The sequence below is a fragment of the Mesitornis unicolor genome, unplaced genomic scaffold (genome assembly GCF_000695765.1).
Source record: "Mesitornis unicolor isolate BGI_N332 unplaced genomic scaffold, ASM69576v1 scaffold6717, whole genome shotgun sequence".
Classification (NCBI taxonomy): Eukaryota; Metazoa; Chordata; class Aves; order Mesitornithiformes; family Mesitornithidae; genus Mesitornis; species Mesitornis unicolor.
In genome coordinates, this window is record NW_010197159.1 from 122,911 (window position 1) to 141,781 (window position 18,871).

The 18,871-nt window shown below is 38.2% G+C and overlaps 1 protein-coding gene across 1 annotated transcript in view; it reads right to left on the reverse strand.

Annotated features, from left to right (window-relative positions):
* The window catches only part of LOC104543981 (F-box/LRR-repeat protein 7-like), a gene marked incomplete at its 3' end in the record, with an annotated part of 130,828 nt that extends 122,540 nt beyond the window's left edge, over positions 1–8,288 (reverse strand). Inside the window, exon 1 of the mRNA XM_010188715.1 lies at positions 8,207–8,288. The remainder of the gene's footprint in view (positions 1–8,206) is intronic.
* Between the last annotated feature and the right edge of the window lie 10,583 nt (positions 8,289–18,871).

Consider the following 18,871-nt stretch of genomic DNA (forward strand, 5'->3'; position numbering starts at 1 on the left):
AGATTTACAAGTAATTGAATAAACCGTAATCACTCCTACCAAGCATCATACCTTACTTTGGAAAAGCCAGTACTGGGTTTTTAAATTGAGATAATTTCTCTTTAACTGTACTGTAAGTGTATTTGCTCTGGTAGGTCTCACATTTCAGCCAGAATATCAAGTAAGGCTGCAGTTTTATGTAGCTTTCCAATTTGTTCCTAGTATTGTTTGGGCAAGTTTTAAACATTTGGCTATAGCATTTCAGTACAAATTAGCCAGAATAACGTAAGGCTTCAATTTGCAGCATTAACCTTGCCAATGTCCCAACTACTTTTGCCTTGTATTTGAACTCGGATTTAAATGCTGATTGCAGTGGTATTGTTGTAATTAGCAGAACAGCTTTGCAGGAACACTGCCTTTAGATAGCAAAAGCATAACAAGATGCGGTTAAACAAAAAATAGTGCCTAAGAACAGCCTCCATACTACATTGTACCTCCACATACTGCTCGAGGTGATTATATTTGTATATGCATTCAGATATGCTGGTTAAAAGAATTTAAATAGTGAACTCTGTTTATTCTGCCAAAGTGCTTATAGTCTTGGATTTATTAACTGTCATGCCTCCCACCCCCCTCGTTTTCTTCCGCAATTTTTTGGCTTCAAATGATTCTGTTTTGGCACATTCAATAATGCAACATTTCACTTTTGTAGAAAACTCCACTGCTACAAAAGTAACACAAAACCCTAGGAAACTTACCTGGTCTTCAGTTTCACTACCAACTCAAGACAGCCACAGTTCACTCAAAGCCAACTGAATCTCAGCCCAGTTCCAAGTAAGTAGAGGCAAATTCAGGCATTCACATCAAATTCAGACATAGTTTGGTGCACAGAAATTTTGCTTACACAGTACTTCATCAGTAGAACCAAGAACCCAAATTCCCGGTAAGAGACACTTCAAAAGCACCAGGACAGAGATAAATAGGAGGAAAACTAACACCAAAATATTTGGAGTTATGCATATGCTTGCATGCATCCAGGAAGAACATGTATAGGTTTTTATTTCTGATACTGAGTTAAAGAGAAAATGACAGGAAAAATATTAAAGAACTGAAGTGGGAAAAGATTTCTTAACATGTTTCAGATGTAGGAAGGGACCAAAAGAGCTTTCTCTGACAAAAGGATCATTAAGAAAAATCGGGTGGACAACAGCATTTTTCTTCCAGCAACAGGCTTTTGCCACAACACTTAAATTAGCTCAATGTCCTACAAAGCAGTCAAAAGCTTCAACAGAACTCCAGTACATGAAACATGGCTACCTACCTAATTATGTGAACTATAATACACAGAAGGGTTGGTTGCCTATTTGCAAACTGGTTCTCCAAGATTTTTATCTCCCTCTGAAATAAGATCAGGATTGCACTCACATGAATCTCAATCTGAGCTGATTCTCCCACCAAGAACCATTTTAAATACCAAAAGCATTCAGTAGCAAAAGACTCATTCCATCATTCCAAATTTCATAGTGTCCATCATTGTGCACAACACAAGGACTCCTCCTCTTAAAGTCATTGAATAAATTAAGAATTACCCACAGATCCAAAAGACCCCCAGCCTTTTGGAAGAATGTGATTATGAAGCCAAGAGAAATTAACAGCGTGACATCCTCTTTGAAAATACATTATAATGTGTACTTCGTTCCCTCACTTGTAAGGTGAAATGGGGAAGGCACACAACCCCAGTAAATCTTTGTGTTCAAGAAATGTCATTTAATGTACTCTCATGTAGTACGGTGATAAATGTTTTCTGATATAGAGCTCATTTTTCTGGAAAAGAAGCTTTTCTACATACATAAAGCCAAGATATCACTAATTTTCCATACGTCTGAGTATGAAAGCCAGGGAGAAAAGTGTCTATCATTCTTAGACACAGAAAATAAGAGTGCAAAACAAGTGCTTTGAGAGATTTCACATACTGATAAAACTCGAACTGTCTTTCCATAATTCATAAAAAACAGTTTCAAAAGTAGCAGCTTGTTCCATTATTCACTGTAGTCTTCTAAAATTGTTTGGCTATCTTAAGTGTCAAAGTAAGAATGGCATGGCTGGACACTTTCTATTCCTACCTTCCTCAATTAAATATTAATTACACATTAATTCAATTACAATTTGTAGAATAAGGTGATTCTACAATAGTAGTAAAATTCCAGTGGTTTTTGAAAGTCACTTGAAAGTTATTAAGAAGTTATTAGAAAAGTACAGCAAATAAATGGAGGACTTTTGCTATTATTACACAAATAGAGGCTCTTCTCTTCAAGAAGCTTATCCAACTATGCTTTTTTCACCTAAAACTGGATAAATCCAGTGAGGAAATCCAGTGCATTCAGATCCATGAGGAAAGTAGCAATAGAAAGTGTCCAGCCATACCATTCTTACTTTGACACTTGGATAAAACTGGATAAATCCAGTTTTAGCTACTTGAGTAGCTAGTATTTCTGTAACTAAAGAAAACTTGAGTGAATACCTCTACTCTTATATTCAGAATAGCAAAGTCCTGCTGAGAGCTCCTAAATTCATAAGTCTTGTCACCAGATGTAGCTCTTAGCTCCAAGTTTTTGAGGTGTTATTTTGTTGTTTGTTTTTGGTTTTTTTTTAAATTGGATATTTTTTTTGGTGGGGGTGTTTGGGGGTTTTTGGTTGCTTTTGGTATGGTTGGGGAGACTGGTTTTTTTGGGGGGGGGGTTGAGGAGGGTGGTGTTTGGTTTTTGTCTGGTTTTTAGTGGGTTTGGTTGGGTTTGGTTTGGTGTGTGGGTTTGGTTTTTGTTTGGGGTTGTTTTGGGGTTTTCGCAGTTTCCTGTTAGTTTGGGATTTTTTTTGTTTTGGTTGGGTTTTGTTTTATTTATTTTCTACAAGGACTTCAGCAGAATGTAAACCGGTACTGAGAGAAGACTAGTTCCTCTTCACAGCTACTCTTTTCTCTAGAACTTATGTGCCAGGAGAAGATGACAGACAGCAGAAATTCCACAGGATAGACCAGCACTCACTAATAGACCATCTGCTTCAAGAAGCTTCAGTGGCAAGGGCCCACCATAAAAGCGTGCAGAGGACCACAGCAACACAGGCTGATCAACCTTAGCCAGGTATCATATCTTGCACAGGGTATAAAGTAGCACTTTAAAGCATTGCATATTTGCAAAATGCTACAGTTTCACAAAGTTGCCCCTAAACATGACCTAATGGTTCCTAACTGAATGTAAGGGATCCTAAACTGAAAGTTGAGGGAATGGTTCTAACGAACATAAGTATTCCAGCCAGCCTACAGGGCCTGCATCTCCCAGAAACAGAATCATATAGGTTGGGAAAGACCCTTAAATACATTGAGTTCAACCATTAACGAAATACTACCAAGTCTACCAAAACCACTAAAAAGCCCAAACAGAAAGGAGAATACAAGTATGAGAATGGGGAACTTTTCTAGTATACACCTAAACTTCAGAAGAAGTACCTCTTCTATTTAGATGCATACAAACAGGTACTGCCAAAACGAAGGCATCTGATTTCCACACTAAACACATTGCAGCACTAATAGGTAAAAAGCTGTGTTAATTTGTCTGTTTTCCAAACACTGTCTTTTTTAAGTATATTTAAGGTACATGAACATCATATGAGGAAGCCAGACTAGAATTCTCAGAGTACAGCACAGGGAAAAACAAGTTAAGGACCTTCAGAAAGTATTTAAAAGTCAACATCACTAAAAGGAGATACAATTTTAACTCCTGTAGTATACAGCAGCTGACTTCACTATATTTCTGCAAAATTCAAAATATAAACACTTAATAGGATATATTCAGAGGTATTTCAGCATGGAACCCCTCGGCTAAAACAGTGTTTTGCTTCACTTTGCCTAATCTTTCAATTTGATTTTAGAGAAACTGAGAAACACATTAGAACTCATACATGGAGCTCATACACGAACTTTCAATTTAAAGCTGTCTCTGGATTACTGCTTAACAGCCATTTACATGAAGTGCAAATAGTATTGATTTTTTTAATTTGAAAAGCAGTCAAGTTAATATGAAGCATCCAGCCTGGACATAACATTCCACACTTTGCAGGTAAGTGTTAGAAGAGAGCTCTCTGATGAAGGCACGTCCATACAAAAACATTCAATCTGATCTTCTAAATCAAGTTTTAAACAATATTCCAGCTGAGACTGCGTGTAGCAAATTGCATTTAAACGGCCCACAAAAATCCATTTAGTCTTTCACTTGCCAGAAGAGCAATGGGGGGTAGCAAAAACTCATGCGTTCTCAAGTTTCTAACTCTAAGTGATTGATGGGGTAAAGCACTGCAGACAATGCCTGAGACTGGAAAAAGAACTAAGAGGCAATGTATGTTCAAAGCTAAAGGAAGTTGTGTCCTCATAAGAGGAGACAGCGTGGAGGCAGTGTTCACACACAGCCACAGCCTACCATGCTTCCTTCTAAGCCAAGCTGTGGTCAAACAAACAGTCCCTACAGTGTACTCTGATTTACAGAGAGGATCACACATCTGTTTTTTGCCACCTCCCCTTCACTGAATTACAGAAAGTGAAGGCTAGAATAAGAGCAACTAGATTTCCCTTTCTACACCAGTACAGTCTCACCTTTGCATCCCTCTCAAGTGCATCAGTGGTGTCTCAAGTCTGAACTTAGGAAGCTGTGTGGTCTGCCAGCTACCATCTGCATTCCCCTAGATAACAGAAACTGGGTAGTAGTTACCTGTCCAATGCATCACTGAGTGAAGCTGGTTTTCATAAGAACACTAACACATACTGTCTGTTCTTCACTGGTAGAGGATGCGCAGTTTGCCCAGGCACATTTAATAGCATGACAAGCATTTTGTCTCCTTGAAACATAACATCTCCTTCTACAACTCTACAGATGCTCGTAATCCACAAGGGGAGACAAGGTACAATATTTCAGCCATAATTGCATCTCCCATTCCTATCAAGAGATTTAACTGATGTGGCCTTAACACCATATCTAGGACTGGAACATCACATAAGCCATTTTCAGGCAGCTTGTTACTCATTTCTTATATCCATCCTATAGATTAACATTGCAGCACTGAAATTTGACAAATATAATGGTTGCAGGAGACAAGACTGAATCATATGGTTAATTTGATTGTTCAAACTGATGGTAAAATAATACTTGCTGTCAGACACTTCCTGAGGTGGTTGTGCTCTTTCAAGAAAGAGCTCTGCTTGACACCTTCTCACAGTTCCTAGGAATCCACACCTGCCTAATAGTACTTTATATGACTGCTTCTCTGTTGTAGAGTACCACAGTACCACAGAGCTTGTGTGAATCAGTCTCACAGATCTCCTTTCCAGTTGTTTCAAGGAATCTCATTGATTTCAACTTCAACAAGTGTTGTGTCAATAGTCTTACAGACCCAGAAGAGAAGACATGCTGATCAGAACTAGAAAGAGATAGGTCTGCATCAAAAGCTGGAAGGCAGGAGCCATGAAGGGCCTTCAGCCTCAAACACAAATTCTATGCTCTTCACAAAGCTGGGCACTCAGGAATTCAGCTGGCAGTAGAAATTCAAGGTATGCAAAGAAGCTGTTCACAACTTGTTCAATTAAGATTATTTCACATGCTAATGAAGGTGAAGAAGAGTTCATCTGCAATGTTTCTTAGTCCTTCCCACTCCATTCATAGGACATATACATCTCACCACACACAACAGGTAACTTATTCATAGGAGAGCATACAGTGCTATGAAGTTACAATACCAGGGCTAAAGCAAAGGGCAGAACTGGAGCTTTCTGTCTCTGTGATAAACCAGTCTCATGGTGGAGAACAAGATACATTTGCCAATCTGTGGGGTGGCCAGGTATTACTGTGTCACGGCAATCAAATACTAGAGCATGGAGTGCTATAAAGGTAAATTTAACTAAGAGTTATAAAATGTTATGTCAACACCACAATGAAAAGACTTAACTGCCACTGCTTATAGAGCATCTAACACAATCAGGCTCCTGTTCTTAGCTGGTCCCTAGACACTACTCTACAACTGAACAGAATAAAAGCATTCAGTCCTGTTAGCACAGAACTCTACTCATCTTGAGTCTCTATGTTCAGCTGAATCCTCCTACAGCATGAGTCTACTGTACACAGAGAAGGGAGGCAGCATTAGTAAAAAAATCCAGAAACACACCAGTTGATAAATGTACCTTCCAGTCACAGAACTGGTTTCAGCAGTCCCTGTCTTTCTCCCAGTACCACCTCCATGTCTCCACTCCTGCTTGCTTTCATGGAACTCTTTGCTCCCTGGCTATGACACTAAATATTTACCAGATTATACAGCAATCCACACTAAGGCAATTTATATTAAGCTGATCCACATTAGTAACCCCTCAGCAGAAAAACTTGGTAGGACAGTAGTAATGGCACAAGCTGAGAAAATATTTCTGCTGTTGTCAAAGTAAGCATTTATCAAATCACACTGTTCTAGGGCACAGGAAAACTACACTCACACCTGAAATTACCTCCAAGTGCAGAATGCACAATTTCACTGCTTTGAACTCTTTCTGAATCTACACGAGAACTCAAAAACACATCTTTACTACAGCATCTGCTGGCTTGCATTTAAGCCTCCCTCACTAATGAATTAATCAGCTGCAAAGCAGTGGTGAAGATTTCAGTGTCAATATTGGTATTCACTGGCTCTACAATGGGCTAGATTAAGAACATAAATCTTAAGAGATCAGTAGAGGATTATTTTGCATTATCTGACTTGAAAATAAAGAAAAAAACATGCTCTACTGACTGAAGTAAAACAGAAATTCAAAGTAATTTTTAACTACTGACTTCAGAGTTTCCACTATTCCTTTGTGGTTTCTTTTCTTTTTTCTGGCTGTCATACAGAGAAGTTAAAGTGCTTTTATACATTTCTTAAATTTATTTTGTGTTTTGGCAGGTCACCTCTTTCAGGTACCTCAAAACTTTTGAATCTAAGGCTTAGAGAAATATGAAGTCTACTATTTAATTTAACTTTTTTAAGCATCTATTCATTTGTTGTTAAATTTAATGTCCAGTCTGAAAAGCAGAGATTCTAAACCAGTATCTGTCATGATTCACAGGTGCCAGATCTTCATTCTTGACATGGGATTATGCATGCCTAAAAATAAACTCTTGTGATTTATATGGTCATTTATTACTTACATGAGCTGCTTTTACTGTACAGATTCTACAGTCATAGTCAGACTTGCCAAACTAGAACTATTCAAAGTCTGTGATTTCTTTTAACTATGAGAAATAAAGCCAGAATGAGAGCAAACGGAGCTTATAGCTTAATTTGTAATGACAGAAAGAAGAAAATTGAATTATTATTATTTGGCAATTACAAAGTACAACCAACTTCTTATGACAGAGTTGAGCAGAAATGCTAGTTAAGGCACATAAATTTATCATTTAAAAGTGATTTAAAAAATGCTTGCATCACTAAACTACATACAGATTTAATGATTTCCTCTCAGCCTTCGAAGACACTATGGTAAAAACTAGAGCCAATATACTTTCATTTAACAAGCACACCTAATCACATATAAGGTGGCAGCAGGAAAAGATCAGCATTTCTCTGTTCATAGGCCAGTCAGTACAACACCATATTAATACTGACACATGAGATATCTCCTTCCCCTAGATGTTAAAAATCTAGTCCCAGATGATCGCATACTCCAGTAACTGTAGGTGAGGTGTGCCGATCTAATTAAATCCTTGTCAGCTCCTCATGTCCACAGCTACACTTTTGAAAACTTGGCACAGAGAACTCAAAGAACTGTGGTGCTCACAGCATGAAAATAAGAGGTTGAGATTTAACCTAGAACATATGCCAAAAAGCTTCCATTAAACATATTCTTCAAAAATAAGTTCAAAATCAGATCCCATCAAATGTTAAGTATAAAAGTCTTTGCTAAAAAAATGTAACATGCAAAATTACTCAAAGCCCTCTACATTTTCTTTCTGCAGAAGTATCTTAAATCCTTTGTCACAAGCTTAGACCAGAAACTACACCAGGTAAGAGTGGAAATTGTGTACAGGAGGAAGAACTGTTTTTTAATTTCTGGTACACCAATGGTAATGTACACAGAAGGAATGATGGGGAAGGGTTCCTTTTCTGAAAACAGCAAGGATTATGTCAGGGGGCCTGACCTGGGTAATGAGTACCAGCTGCCTACCTTCACTGGTAGCTGCATTCTTCTGGGCTTTGGTGGGCGTGTGATCTGTACTGGAACTCACGTCGGATGAGATGCTTGAGCTGCCTTTGCCTGCAAAGGGAGAAAGGGGTGGGGAGGGAGAGAGAACAAACATGAGTATCAACATCAAAATAGAAAAACCTTCCGTATCAGAACCTGGAACAACTCCAGGAACCTTTAAACTAAGCTTAAAGCAGCTGATGTTCATTTTGTGCACACCGGGGTAGGAGTTAACTGCATTATAACTTATAGCATATGCATCATTACATGTACTAAGGCTGCAGACAGCCTCCTGTATCACAGGGGCTCTCATTATGTATTTGCTAAGGTCCATTCTAAATGAAAAGTTTGTGATTAATAACATTAGGAGGACTTTCATGATCAGTTTTCTCATTCAAATACCTCTAACACAGATCAGTACAAATGGACACTAACCCTCACCAGCATGAATGGTCAAATTCAGACTGCATTAGATGAGTTTAGATTTCTGGTTTATGTGATCACTTCATATATAGTCAGGTCACATGAAAATGAAAGTGAGGTATCTGCTGTTTCCTCCTACATCTCCCTACTCGCCTATACCTCCATACTCACTGCTTGATGTAATATACCATTTAAACTACTTTCTACACTTGCTGTTCTTCAACTTTCATTTTTTACCTGAAAATCAAAACAAATGCATATTTCTCCTCTTTCCTTCTTTCTTGAGACTTTTTCCGGCTTTTCCTACTCAATAGTCCAGACCTATATGTGGTATGGCAAACCAGGTAGAAGTTATCAACAGAAGAAATCCAAGTACAAAGGAAAAATTAACTGAAATAGATACCACAAGAGAGCAGAGGGGGCTAAACCAAAGTTGTCTCTTTGTTTACCTGTAAGGACCTAAGAATGAGTAATGTCTCTTTCCCTTTTACTAAAAGGGAATACATTCTGCTCTGCAGCAGGAACCAGACCAACCTCCCAGTCAACAACATGTGAGATAATTCTAGAGAGAGGAAAGGTAATGAACACTGTTACAGTTTAAGAAAGTTATCTATCCCCACAAACACTGCCTCAGTGAAGGCTTTAAGAGCTATGTTAGTTTTTGGACAAAATAAGGCTGTTTGCAGAAAGCGAGCTGACACCACGTTTCTGTCACTTTACTAAACCCATAATCACAGGAATGTTAGCAAGAGACTTTTCTGATCTGCTATTTCAATCAAGCATTCCTTGGGGTTCTGGGCTACAGTATGCCTGGTTTTCATAACATTTAGATGTAAGGAGGAGGTCTGCTTTTTAAAGGTGCCACAACAGAACAAGGATTTAAGTTTTAATGGGAAATGACTGGAGAATGTGCAAATGTAGGTTGCTTCACAACCAAGGTACTGTCACTTAATCCGTCAGCCAGCCCTAGAGAATCATTCTCCGCATAAAGTTGCTTAAGTTAATGTGCTCAGATTTGAGAGATGATTGTGGAGTTAAAGAACATTAAAAAGGCCAGAAGGAAATAAAAAATAAATGGCTATGGCTAGTAGTTGGGTGGAGTGAAAAGAAAAAAAAAAAGTTATATTTTCAGTGATTTACTAACTGCTTTTTACATTACTTTAAAAAGTTATCAAACTCAGAATAGAATATCACTTCAATTGCTCTCAAGCTGTGACATGAGTTGGAGTAATAGACTATGTTCTTTATAGAAATGGCTGCCCCAAAATAGCTCTCCAGCTAAGGCAACTAGGACTGCAGTAGAATAAAGTCAGGTGAGAAAAGAGAAGGATAAATGCAACATGCTCTTTTACCAGGAAGAGGCCAAGAAACTTGGAACACCTGCAATAGCTGACAATCAAATAATTAATGACAAGAAAGGTATTTAGATGGTATTACCACTACCAGCAACTCCTTATGTACCAAGCAGTGCAACCAGAGTCAGAAAACAAACTTCCAAGGAGTATCAGCACTCCTGAACAGATTAATAGAAAGAAGAGAAACTAGAAGAAATTGTTTCCTAAAAGCAAATAAACAGGATTTCCTCTAAAAAAAAAATAATCTTTTCTGGAGGAAAGGAAGCCAGTGATCCCAACCAACAGCAGAGTTGCTAGTTGGTCATCTGTGGCAAAGGTTTTTTTCACAAAGTGAATACTTCCTGCAGCTACATATCTCCCTCATTAACATCAATAATATTTCTATTTACACCACATACAAGCAAGCCTTCCAGAGCACAACTATAATAATTTTACCTACTGTAGCATGCTTATTGCCAGTACATCCAATAGCAACATATTATTTACACTGGCACGCTTCTGTAGAAACTATGAAATGCCAGATATGTCTAGATTTTTACTGTTTAAATCTACTTGAACTTTAAAACACTAACTCCTTTTGAGAAGTTAAAACTAGAAATTAAGAAAAAAATAATCCATAGTGGTTATTGCTTTGGTTGGATACCAGTTCTTCCTGCAATTATACTTTTAATGTTTTACGATACTTAAGACTGTAAGAGTCTTCTTTCATGTGCATAGCTCCAAAACAAGCCGCCTTCTGCACTGTCTACTCTGACACTCTCCATTCAGGTGGGGTTGGAAGCAAGAGACACTTTCTAGTACATTTTCAATGTGCTTTAAATAGACTAGCTGGCACTACATCTATTCTTTTAGGGCAAAACAAAGCCATTCACTTCCAATAGACTAGATTTGGCTTCTGCAGATGCATGTAGACCTCAGGAAGTCAGTTCAACAGAAGGAAATGCCAAGTCTTGCATCTGGGGAGGAGTAACCCCATGTACCAATGTATGCTGAGGACTGACCAGCTGGAAAGCATCTTGCCAGAGAAAGACCTGGCAGTTTGGGTGAACACCAAGTGGAACATGAGCCAGAGATAGGCCCCTGTGGCAAAGGCAACCAACAGCACTGTGGGCTACATTAGGTGGAAAGTAGCCAGCAGGTTGAAGGAGGTGATTCTTTCCCACCTCTGATCAGCACTGGTGAGACACATCTGGAGTGCTAGACCCTGTTCTGGGCTCCCCAGTACAGGATGGGTAGGGACATACCAAAGAGAGTTCAGAGAAGGGCCATTTTTCCTTAGACAGCTTAGTCAAGCTCTTTAAGAAAGATCTACAGGCAGCTGCACTAATAATGGATAACAGCAAAAGTAGTAGGCACCTTCTATGATCCTTAGCACACACTAAGTTAAATACACAAAACTAAACAGACATTAAATAAAGTAGGTCTATCATTCAGGGTTCACTCTCTGAAAACCATATCAAGAAGGGTCTGCAACAATAGGGAATATTTCAATAAAAATGTTTTAAAGCAGAAGTTCCACACCACTTAGTCCCCAATTCAGACACCACCTGACTCAATAGAGAGGCCTTTTGCCATTTCATATTTGATGCTCACATACTACTTTCAGGACACTTGTTGCACAACTGCTTATCACCACATCCGTCATCGAGGGATCCTTGCAGGATCCAAGGGTGGTGATCTCTTCTCATCTCTTTCCTTTCCTAACTCTCTTTTCTCTTCTTTTCCCACTTCTTATAAAGATTTCTAATAAGAATCTGCATTACCAGTGTTTTTACCTTTTCCAAGTTCAATTTATTTACATTATAAATTAAAAGTTTAATTGATCGTTTGGTGTTGTTTCACCTTAATTTAACCCAAGGGGATTTGCCAAATCTTAGTTGGTCTCCTCTTGCTCCTGAGGCAGGATGCAACAGGACCAGAGAGCAATACTGCAAAGACTGCAGAAGTAGTGACTTTATTTAATCTTCTGATTAAACAAATTAAAGGACTGCCAAATGCTTCACTAGCATGACTTGCAATTGTCTAGAGTTTCCTTTATATGTTCAACAGTTTATTTTGAAGCCAGAAGTTGCAATCCAAAAGAAAGCAAACTGCACTATGGTAGTAGGTAGATACAGTAGAAGAAAGCACTTTTCCTACAATACAACATAATTCACAAAAGGAGTGAAGGTAGCATGGGCTTCACCACACCTGTGAGGAATCTCACTGTTACACAGTCACAGTTCAAATCAAGTTTCTGACCTGCGTCTGAAGAAGCAAGTGTATGGGTATTTTTTTCCGTATACTAGTGCCAAACTCTTACAATAGCCATAGGAACAAGATTCCAGCCATCCAACCCAGTATGCTATTTCCTACACATGTTATTTTGATCCTGCTGGAAAGAAAAATCAGAATATGGCAAGCATATAGCAGATACTTCCCCTGAACGTTGTCTCTGCATCCAGTCCTTGCAGCCCAAGGAATTTTTTTAGTCATGGATGTCTTTGTACTCAATAGCCCTATTGTCCTATTAAATCTACTTGGTCTCTTTTTGAGTCATGGCTAGAGTAAAATAATGTGTTCCATTACATTTGTTTGTTTTATAAAAAGTGTTTGCAGCTTCAGGTTTGCTAACAGAAGAGAATAAATATCTATATTAATAAAAGAGATGCTACAGACTATCTAATGAAATATTACTAGAAGGTCTTACTTCATATTTCAATATTATTGCAAAAAAGCAATAGCTTTTTGCTCCTGCATGTAGAGCCAGTTATAATTATTTTTTACCCATAAGCATACTGATTAGAGGTCCAAACACCTCTATCAATGTATTTCAGACTGTCAAAATCTTGCAGGACAGAAGTAAGACTAAACACACACGAGGCATCTTAGCCAAGTGGAAGCATTTGATAAACACTGGAAAGAAAATAGCATGAACCGATGAAAAGTAAACTTTGAATTCTCCCAGTAACACTCACTGCTGAAAATGTCAGACACCACAAGTCAGTCAGGACAGACGCAACGCAATTTCAACTTACCCAGGAAAGTACAGTCTATAACTGTCTCAGACTGAAAAAACATTTTCAGAAGCACACATGCAAACCATGTCGTACTACAGACAGTGTTTCTGACTGTATGCCTGTCACCTCTTCTGTTGCATTTTGTTATCTTCCTCATTGTTACTGCACACCCAGCCAGCATAAACAGAAGCTGCATGAATTATGTGATGAAAGTCAGAAGATACACAAGACTCATTGACCTGTGTGATAGATGAAGGTCTGTCTTGATGGAAAGTCCCTTTCAATCTGCTCTGAAATAGCTTTAATAGGGTTTTTTTTCTAATTGTTGTGGGTTTTTTTTTCCTTTGGAGGGGGGAGAGACAGTTAGCACATTTGCTCTTGGATTCTGACATCTAGGTGGTTTTGTGCTGTACTTTACATTCCCTTCCAAGATCTCATACAAGCAGGTTGACTTCTTGTATGTCACCCTGGAAAGTGACAGCAGTATTACTATTGCCATCAGCGTTTAATCCAAAGACACCCACCTTCAGCAGGCAGTGACATTTACCTCAGGAGTTAAATGAACAGTAGGGCCAAATCCACCGTTTGTCATGCTGAAGTGAAACATTAGACAAAATGTCAAGAAAGAAAAACAGAATATCACTACTCAGAAAAAAAAGAGCAAAAAGCAGAAAAGTCCAGAATAATAAGAGCCATTAATCTTTAATTGTCCAAAAACATTATATTGCAATGACTTAGATGTAAAGAAGTCTGAAAAAATTGCTTACTTAAGCTATCAATTCTTCAACAACTGAGAGTATTCAAATTCAACTTCTCAACATGAAAGGGCATATGCATATGGGTTTTCTACCAGATGATCCTTACTTTCTCTTTTATACCTTCAGACAAGATTTTTTTAGTAAGTATATGCCAACTACATCAAGAAGAGATCCAGAAAAAAAATGAATCCAAACCTCAAAGCATTAGAGATCATGCAAGAGGAAAGAAAAATCTCTTTTCCTTCTCCTGTTTCCATGACACACATTATGCTGGTCCAAGTCTCCAGAACCTCAAATGTATCTCTTTACAATCTGCACCTCCAGAGACCACAGACTCCTACTATGTTTTTAAGGATCCCCATGGAAATCAGTGTCCCACTGCAATACTTAGGCTTTGAAGATATCTGGCATCCTTTAAAGATGCAATATATCAATTCATTTATCCAAAGTAAAAGCAAAGTTTTTTACACACTTTGGACAATCCTCCTCCTTGGACTTTATATTTCTATCAATGGAAATTATATATCATAAAACTGGTTTCCATTTTTTAACTCTTAACTGCTGAGCAAACTGCCACAGATTTAATGTTGAAGTTACTTACCTACAAGTTTGGTCACTCATTGAACTGCTTTCAGGATTGGTTATACATTAATTTACAAATCCAGGCTGTCCTGTGCTAGAATCTTAGGAGTAGGGTTCTCAAGTGATTTTTTTTTTTTTTTTGCAAGTTAATTAGAACATACGCCAACATAACACACACGCGGACTACAAATTTCATTCCACCCAACATTTGTCAGGATGCGATAAAACAAACTAATCTGCACAAACTCCAACCCCAAGGAAAGGAAATAAGTGTTTCACAGGAAGCACATTGGAGATTGAAGAGCTTGCTGATACATGGTAGCACTGGCACTTCAGGACAATGTTTCTTAAAACTTTCAAGAGTACAACTTCTACAAGCATTTTTACTTTTTTTTTTTTAATTTTTTAAATCATAACTCCAACTTTGTCATAAATTAGATATGAAAGGGTATACTTAGTTCTACAGCATTTCTGTAATTTTTAAGCTAAATTTCAACTCAGTCCACATCGGGCAATTTGGCCTTCATTGTTCTTCCAGTCACTGCCTTCCTCACCTCTTCAAGTATCACAGCGTGCTACAAAGTCTCCTGCATATGCCAACAGAACATAACTACTACACTGAAGCATCTCTTGTAGGGAGTCAGTTACCTTACTTGTTTTTAATACCTTTTAGGAATGTGCACTGGGTGCAGGTGCCCAGGTGCTGACAGTGAGGGCTGCAGGGGCAGCCCCTGTGAGGAGCAGCTGAGGCCCTCAGCCATGGGCAGGTGCCTCAGAGTAGCGAAGCCTTGAGACAGAGCTCCGTAGTATCGCCTTTTTTAATCAATGTTACAAGATCTGACAAGGCACTGGCAAGATGAAGTTCTAATACTGAGGGTAGTAAGGGCTGATTTAATTCTGATGTCAATATGACTGTGGAAGATCTGCAGCTAGTAAGAAGCAGAATGGTTTATCTGCCACTGTACTGCAAAATGCTGAAAAACTTACAGAAAAATGCAAGTGTGGAATTAAATTTTTCAGAATTGTTTAGCAGAATGATGTTTATTCCTAGCAAGGCAAGCCTAGTCAGAAAGGCTGGATTAAAAATGTAAAGCTTAAGCAAGATTCTGTGTGTGAAAAACAGATTCTACTTGTTCTGCTATACTGGAAGCAGATTTGATGTATTGAGTTTGTAGCTGTGACACCCTTAATTTACATCTTGGTACCAAATAACTTACATTGATTTCAGAATGGTTAAAGACTTTATTCAATGAAGTCTTGAAGTGGACTCATCTAATCTAATGACTAGAAAGGGGCAGGGCACATATTTTAGTTTTGTCAAGTAACCTGTCTCACTCCTGTACCTTTGCCTCCCCCATGTAACAGTTGACGATACTGATTCCTCTTCTAGAGAAATTCAAAACTCACTGAGGAGGCTTGTTAACCAAGAACAGTTAAACGCTACTAAAGTCACCATCATTTTTAAAGATAGTACATCTCTGCGTATAAAAGCATTTCACAGTAGAGAGTGATGAACAGCACATACCGCTGCTGAGTTTATAAAGAAGTCATAATGTGTCATAAACCACTCTGGTACAAGGCCTCTTGCTGAAGCCTACTATGCAGCTTGCATGCCAGAAAGCAATGCTAATTCACAGCCAAACTTTGTACCCACTCCAAGTGTTAAGCTCTACATTTCAAACATTGGTAAAAGCCCATGAACAATTTAGTCTAGGACGTAAATATTGTTTAAGTAATGCTGCTTGAGAATAAAAGGATGAAAGTATGTTTCCTGCTTGAACTCAAAGTGAGAAAACAAGATGAGAAATCTGTAACATCCTCTTTTTATTACTTAACAGGACTAGCGTGTCTCATTACTGAGTCTTAAAATACAGTTTTTCACTGAAATGGTTTAGCCTGTACTCCAAAAGTGGTTTCTACTGTGTAGCCTTCTATTTTGACAGAGAAACAGGGAAGTAAAACTTCGGCCTTCTTACCTATCACAATGTTCTTAGAAACTGTTATATTCATTCAATATTGGGCTTCTCATAAAATTGATTTCACAAATTGTCTTCCAATATTTTGGAATACAAACATATTTTAAAAGGGGTATTTACTCAAGATATGCTGCTCTGAAGTTTAGTTAGAAACAACACTTCCTAAGTACATACTACCTAACCTTAACTCTTATTTTAATCCAACAGCTGAAAATTATTAAACCAACACAAGAAATTAATAAACACAATTGGGTCAGAACAAAACAACATCCTTCTTTTGGCTTATACTATCTCTGACAGTGTCAGTTCATTGCCAAGTTCTCCACTAATGGCTACTTCAAATTTGGTTTTCCCCAACTCCACTATAATTTAAACAAAATTCTAATCCTTTATATTCAGAAGAGTCAATGGCTATTCAGTTCAATACCAAACATAAATTGGTAGAGACTTCATTCACACATCACCACAAGACATGTCAGTGGGTAGAGATTGCCTGAAATGATAAAGTCCAGTATAGATTCTGAAAAGGCTGCAGAACCTACCATTGTACTGGAATAAATCAGGCATTTGGTACAGATCTGAGTTTCATTAGACAGTAATATACTGTTCAGAAGTCCAAAATCAAAACCAGCAAATATGTTTGTCCTCCATGATAATACTATTAACAAATTCTGCATGTAGATTCTTTTCATACGAACAACTAGTCTCAGCATTTGAACACAAAAGGCTAATATTAAACTAGTGCTACTGATTTTACTGCTCATTTCCCTTAAAGCACAAAAGTTATTAAATTCTTAATTATTTTCATCCATGTATTAGGACTGCATCCAACACATGCACTAAAATGCAAAGACCCTACTACTGCTGCATGAACAGACGCTCTATGTTCACAGTTAAAACTAGTTGTGAATGTTTTGGTTTGAAGGTCCAGCTATGCTGCTTACAACTTAAGACATCAGTCTCACAGATGAAAATCAGCAGTTAAAGATGTAACTGCAGGGCATGCAGAACCTTTACTTGAATACAGCGTTTAGTCCCTGGTCATGTCTTATCTCTTCATCCAAAATGAAGTCTGAAAACAAAGTTACCTAGGCAGTTTGGCTGTACAACTTCACTTACTCATCCACAAGGAGGATTCAAAGCAATTCTTGGTCCCAACCTGCTTCTCAGCTCTCAACCTGTTTTCAATAGCTGATTTTTTCCTCTTCTACTGAAATCTAACTATACACCACTCTAACTTCACCAGACCTTTCCCTAGCTAGCTATGTTTTCACTAGTCCCTGCTCTCAGCCTCTTTTGTGGACTTGATTCTTAGCAAGGCTCGTTTGCAGAACACCACTTGGGAAAGGTTGACAAGTGAAGACAAATTCTCCAACTTACCAAGACTAGCACAGCAGCACAGAGCATGAAGGCAGTTGCTATATCTGTCAAGCTTGACTGAAGTCTAGTTTTATATGTATATCTGTGTGTGTGTGTGTGTGTATATACACACACACACACATGTATTGATATATTTAGAAGTCTTTCCACCCAGATAGGAGCTTCTGCATGTGCTTAAGCCAGGTAATAGAACTCCAAGACCCCTCTCATTATATCAGTATTCCCACAACCTACTGTTGATGCTATAACCTGAAATCTTATAAAATCTTGGTACCATGCTGAAAATAGTCACACAGAAGTTTCTGCTAAATGCGTGTTACTTTCCTGGTCCAATACTAAATTGGCACAAGGTATAGCACAGATTGCAGATCTAATTTAAAAAAAAAAAATCCATTTTCTTCTACCTTAGTCCTGAGCTGGATCAGCAAGCCAAACAGACTCTTCCTATAACTGCATGACTGCTAAATCAGGTGCAGTGGAAGCAGAAGGAACCCACAGCTGGAAGTAGCTGCTGTGGTAGTGCTCGGGTAGTGGCTTTTTTGGCACAGTACATAGTAACACCATAATAACCAACCTCACAGTAGCTCCCAAAATTTTCAGTTTGAATGCTGGCAGCTGGTTAAATCAGTCACAACAGTAAAAGAGGTGAAGAAATTAAATGCCTTTACCAAGGTATTTTCAAGCATATGCTGTGAAAAGGGGTGCAAAAGTCTCACACATAACAATACACATCTGAAAGCCTAAAATGATTCTCTTAAATAAAGAGGAACAAAGGAATCTGACAGCTAAGGAAAAACAGACAAGGATCACTTTACTACTTTAGATAAGCACAGTCACTTCCAGCTTTTCTTCACTGATGGATACAGGGAGGGGGAGAGGGGGAAAGGGAAGTGGCTAACTTAAGGATGCAAGAAAAAGGAGACATTGAAAAACTGTGGGATTATGAAAACTAAATAAAACACGTTTGTGAAAGAGGTATACAGTGATACAAAGTGGCATCTTAAAGGCAATTGAAAGGAGATAATTTGCACACTTGAGAAATGTCTATTTTTCCTATTGACCATCAAAAGTTTGGCAAAATAACAAGCCACATACTAGCAAGTTCAGAAATCAAACTCATCAGCACACATAACAAAATTAAAGTCAATTCAGAGTAGGAAAGAAGCTGTGCTTA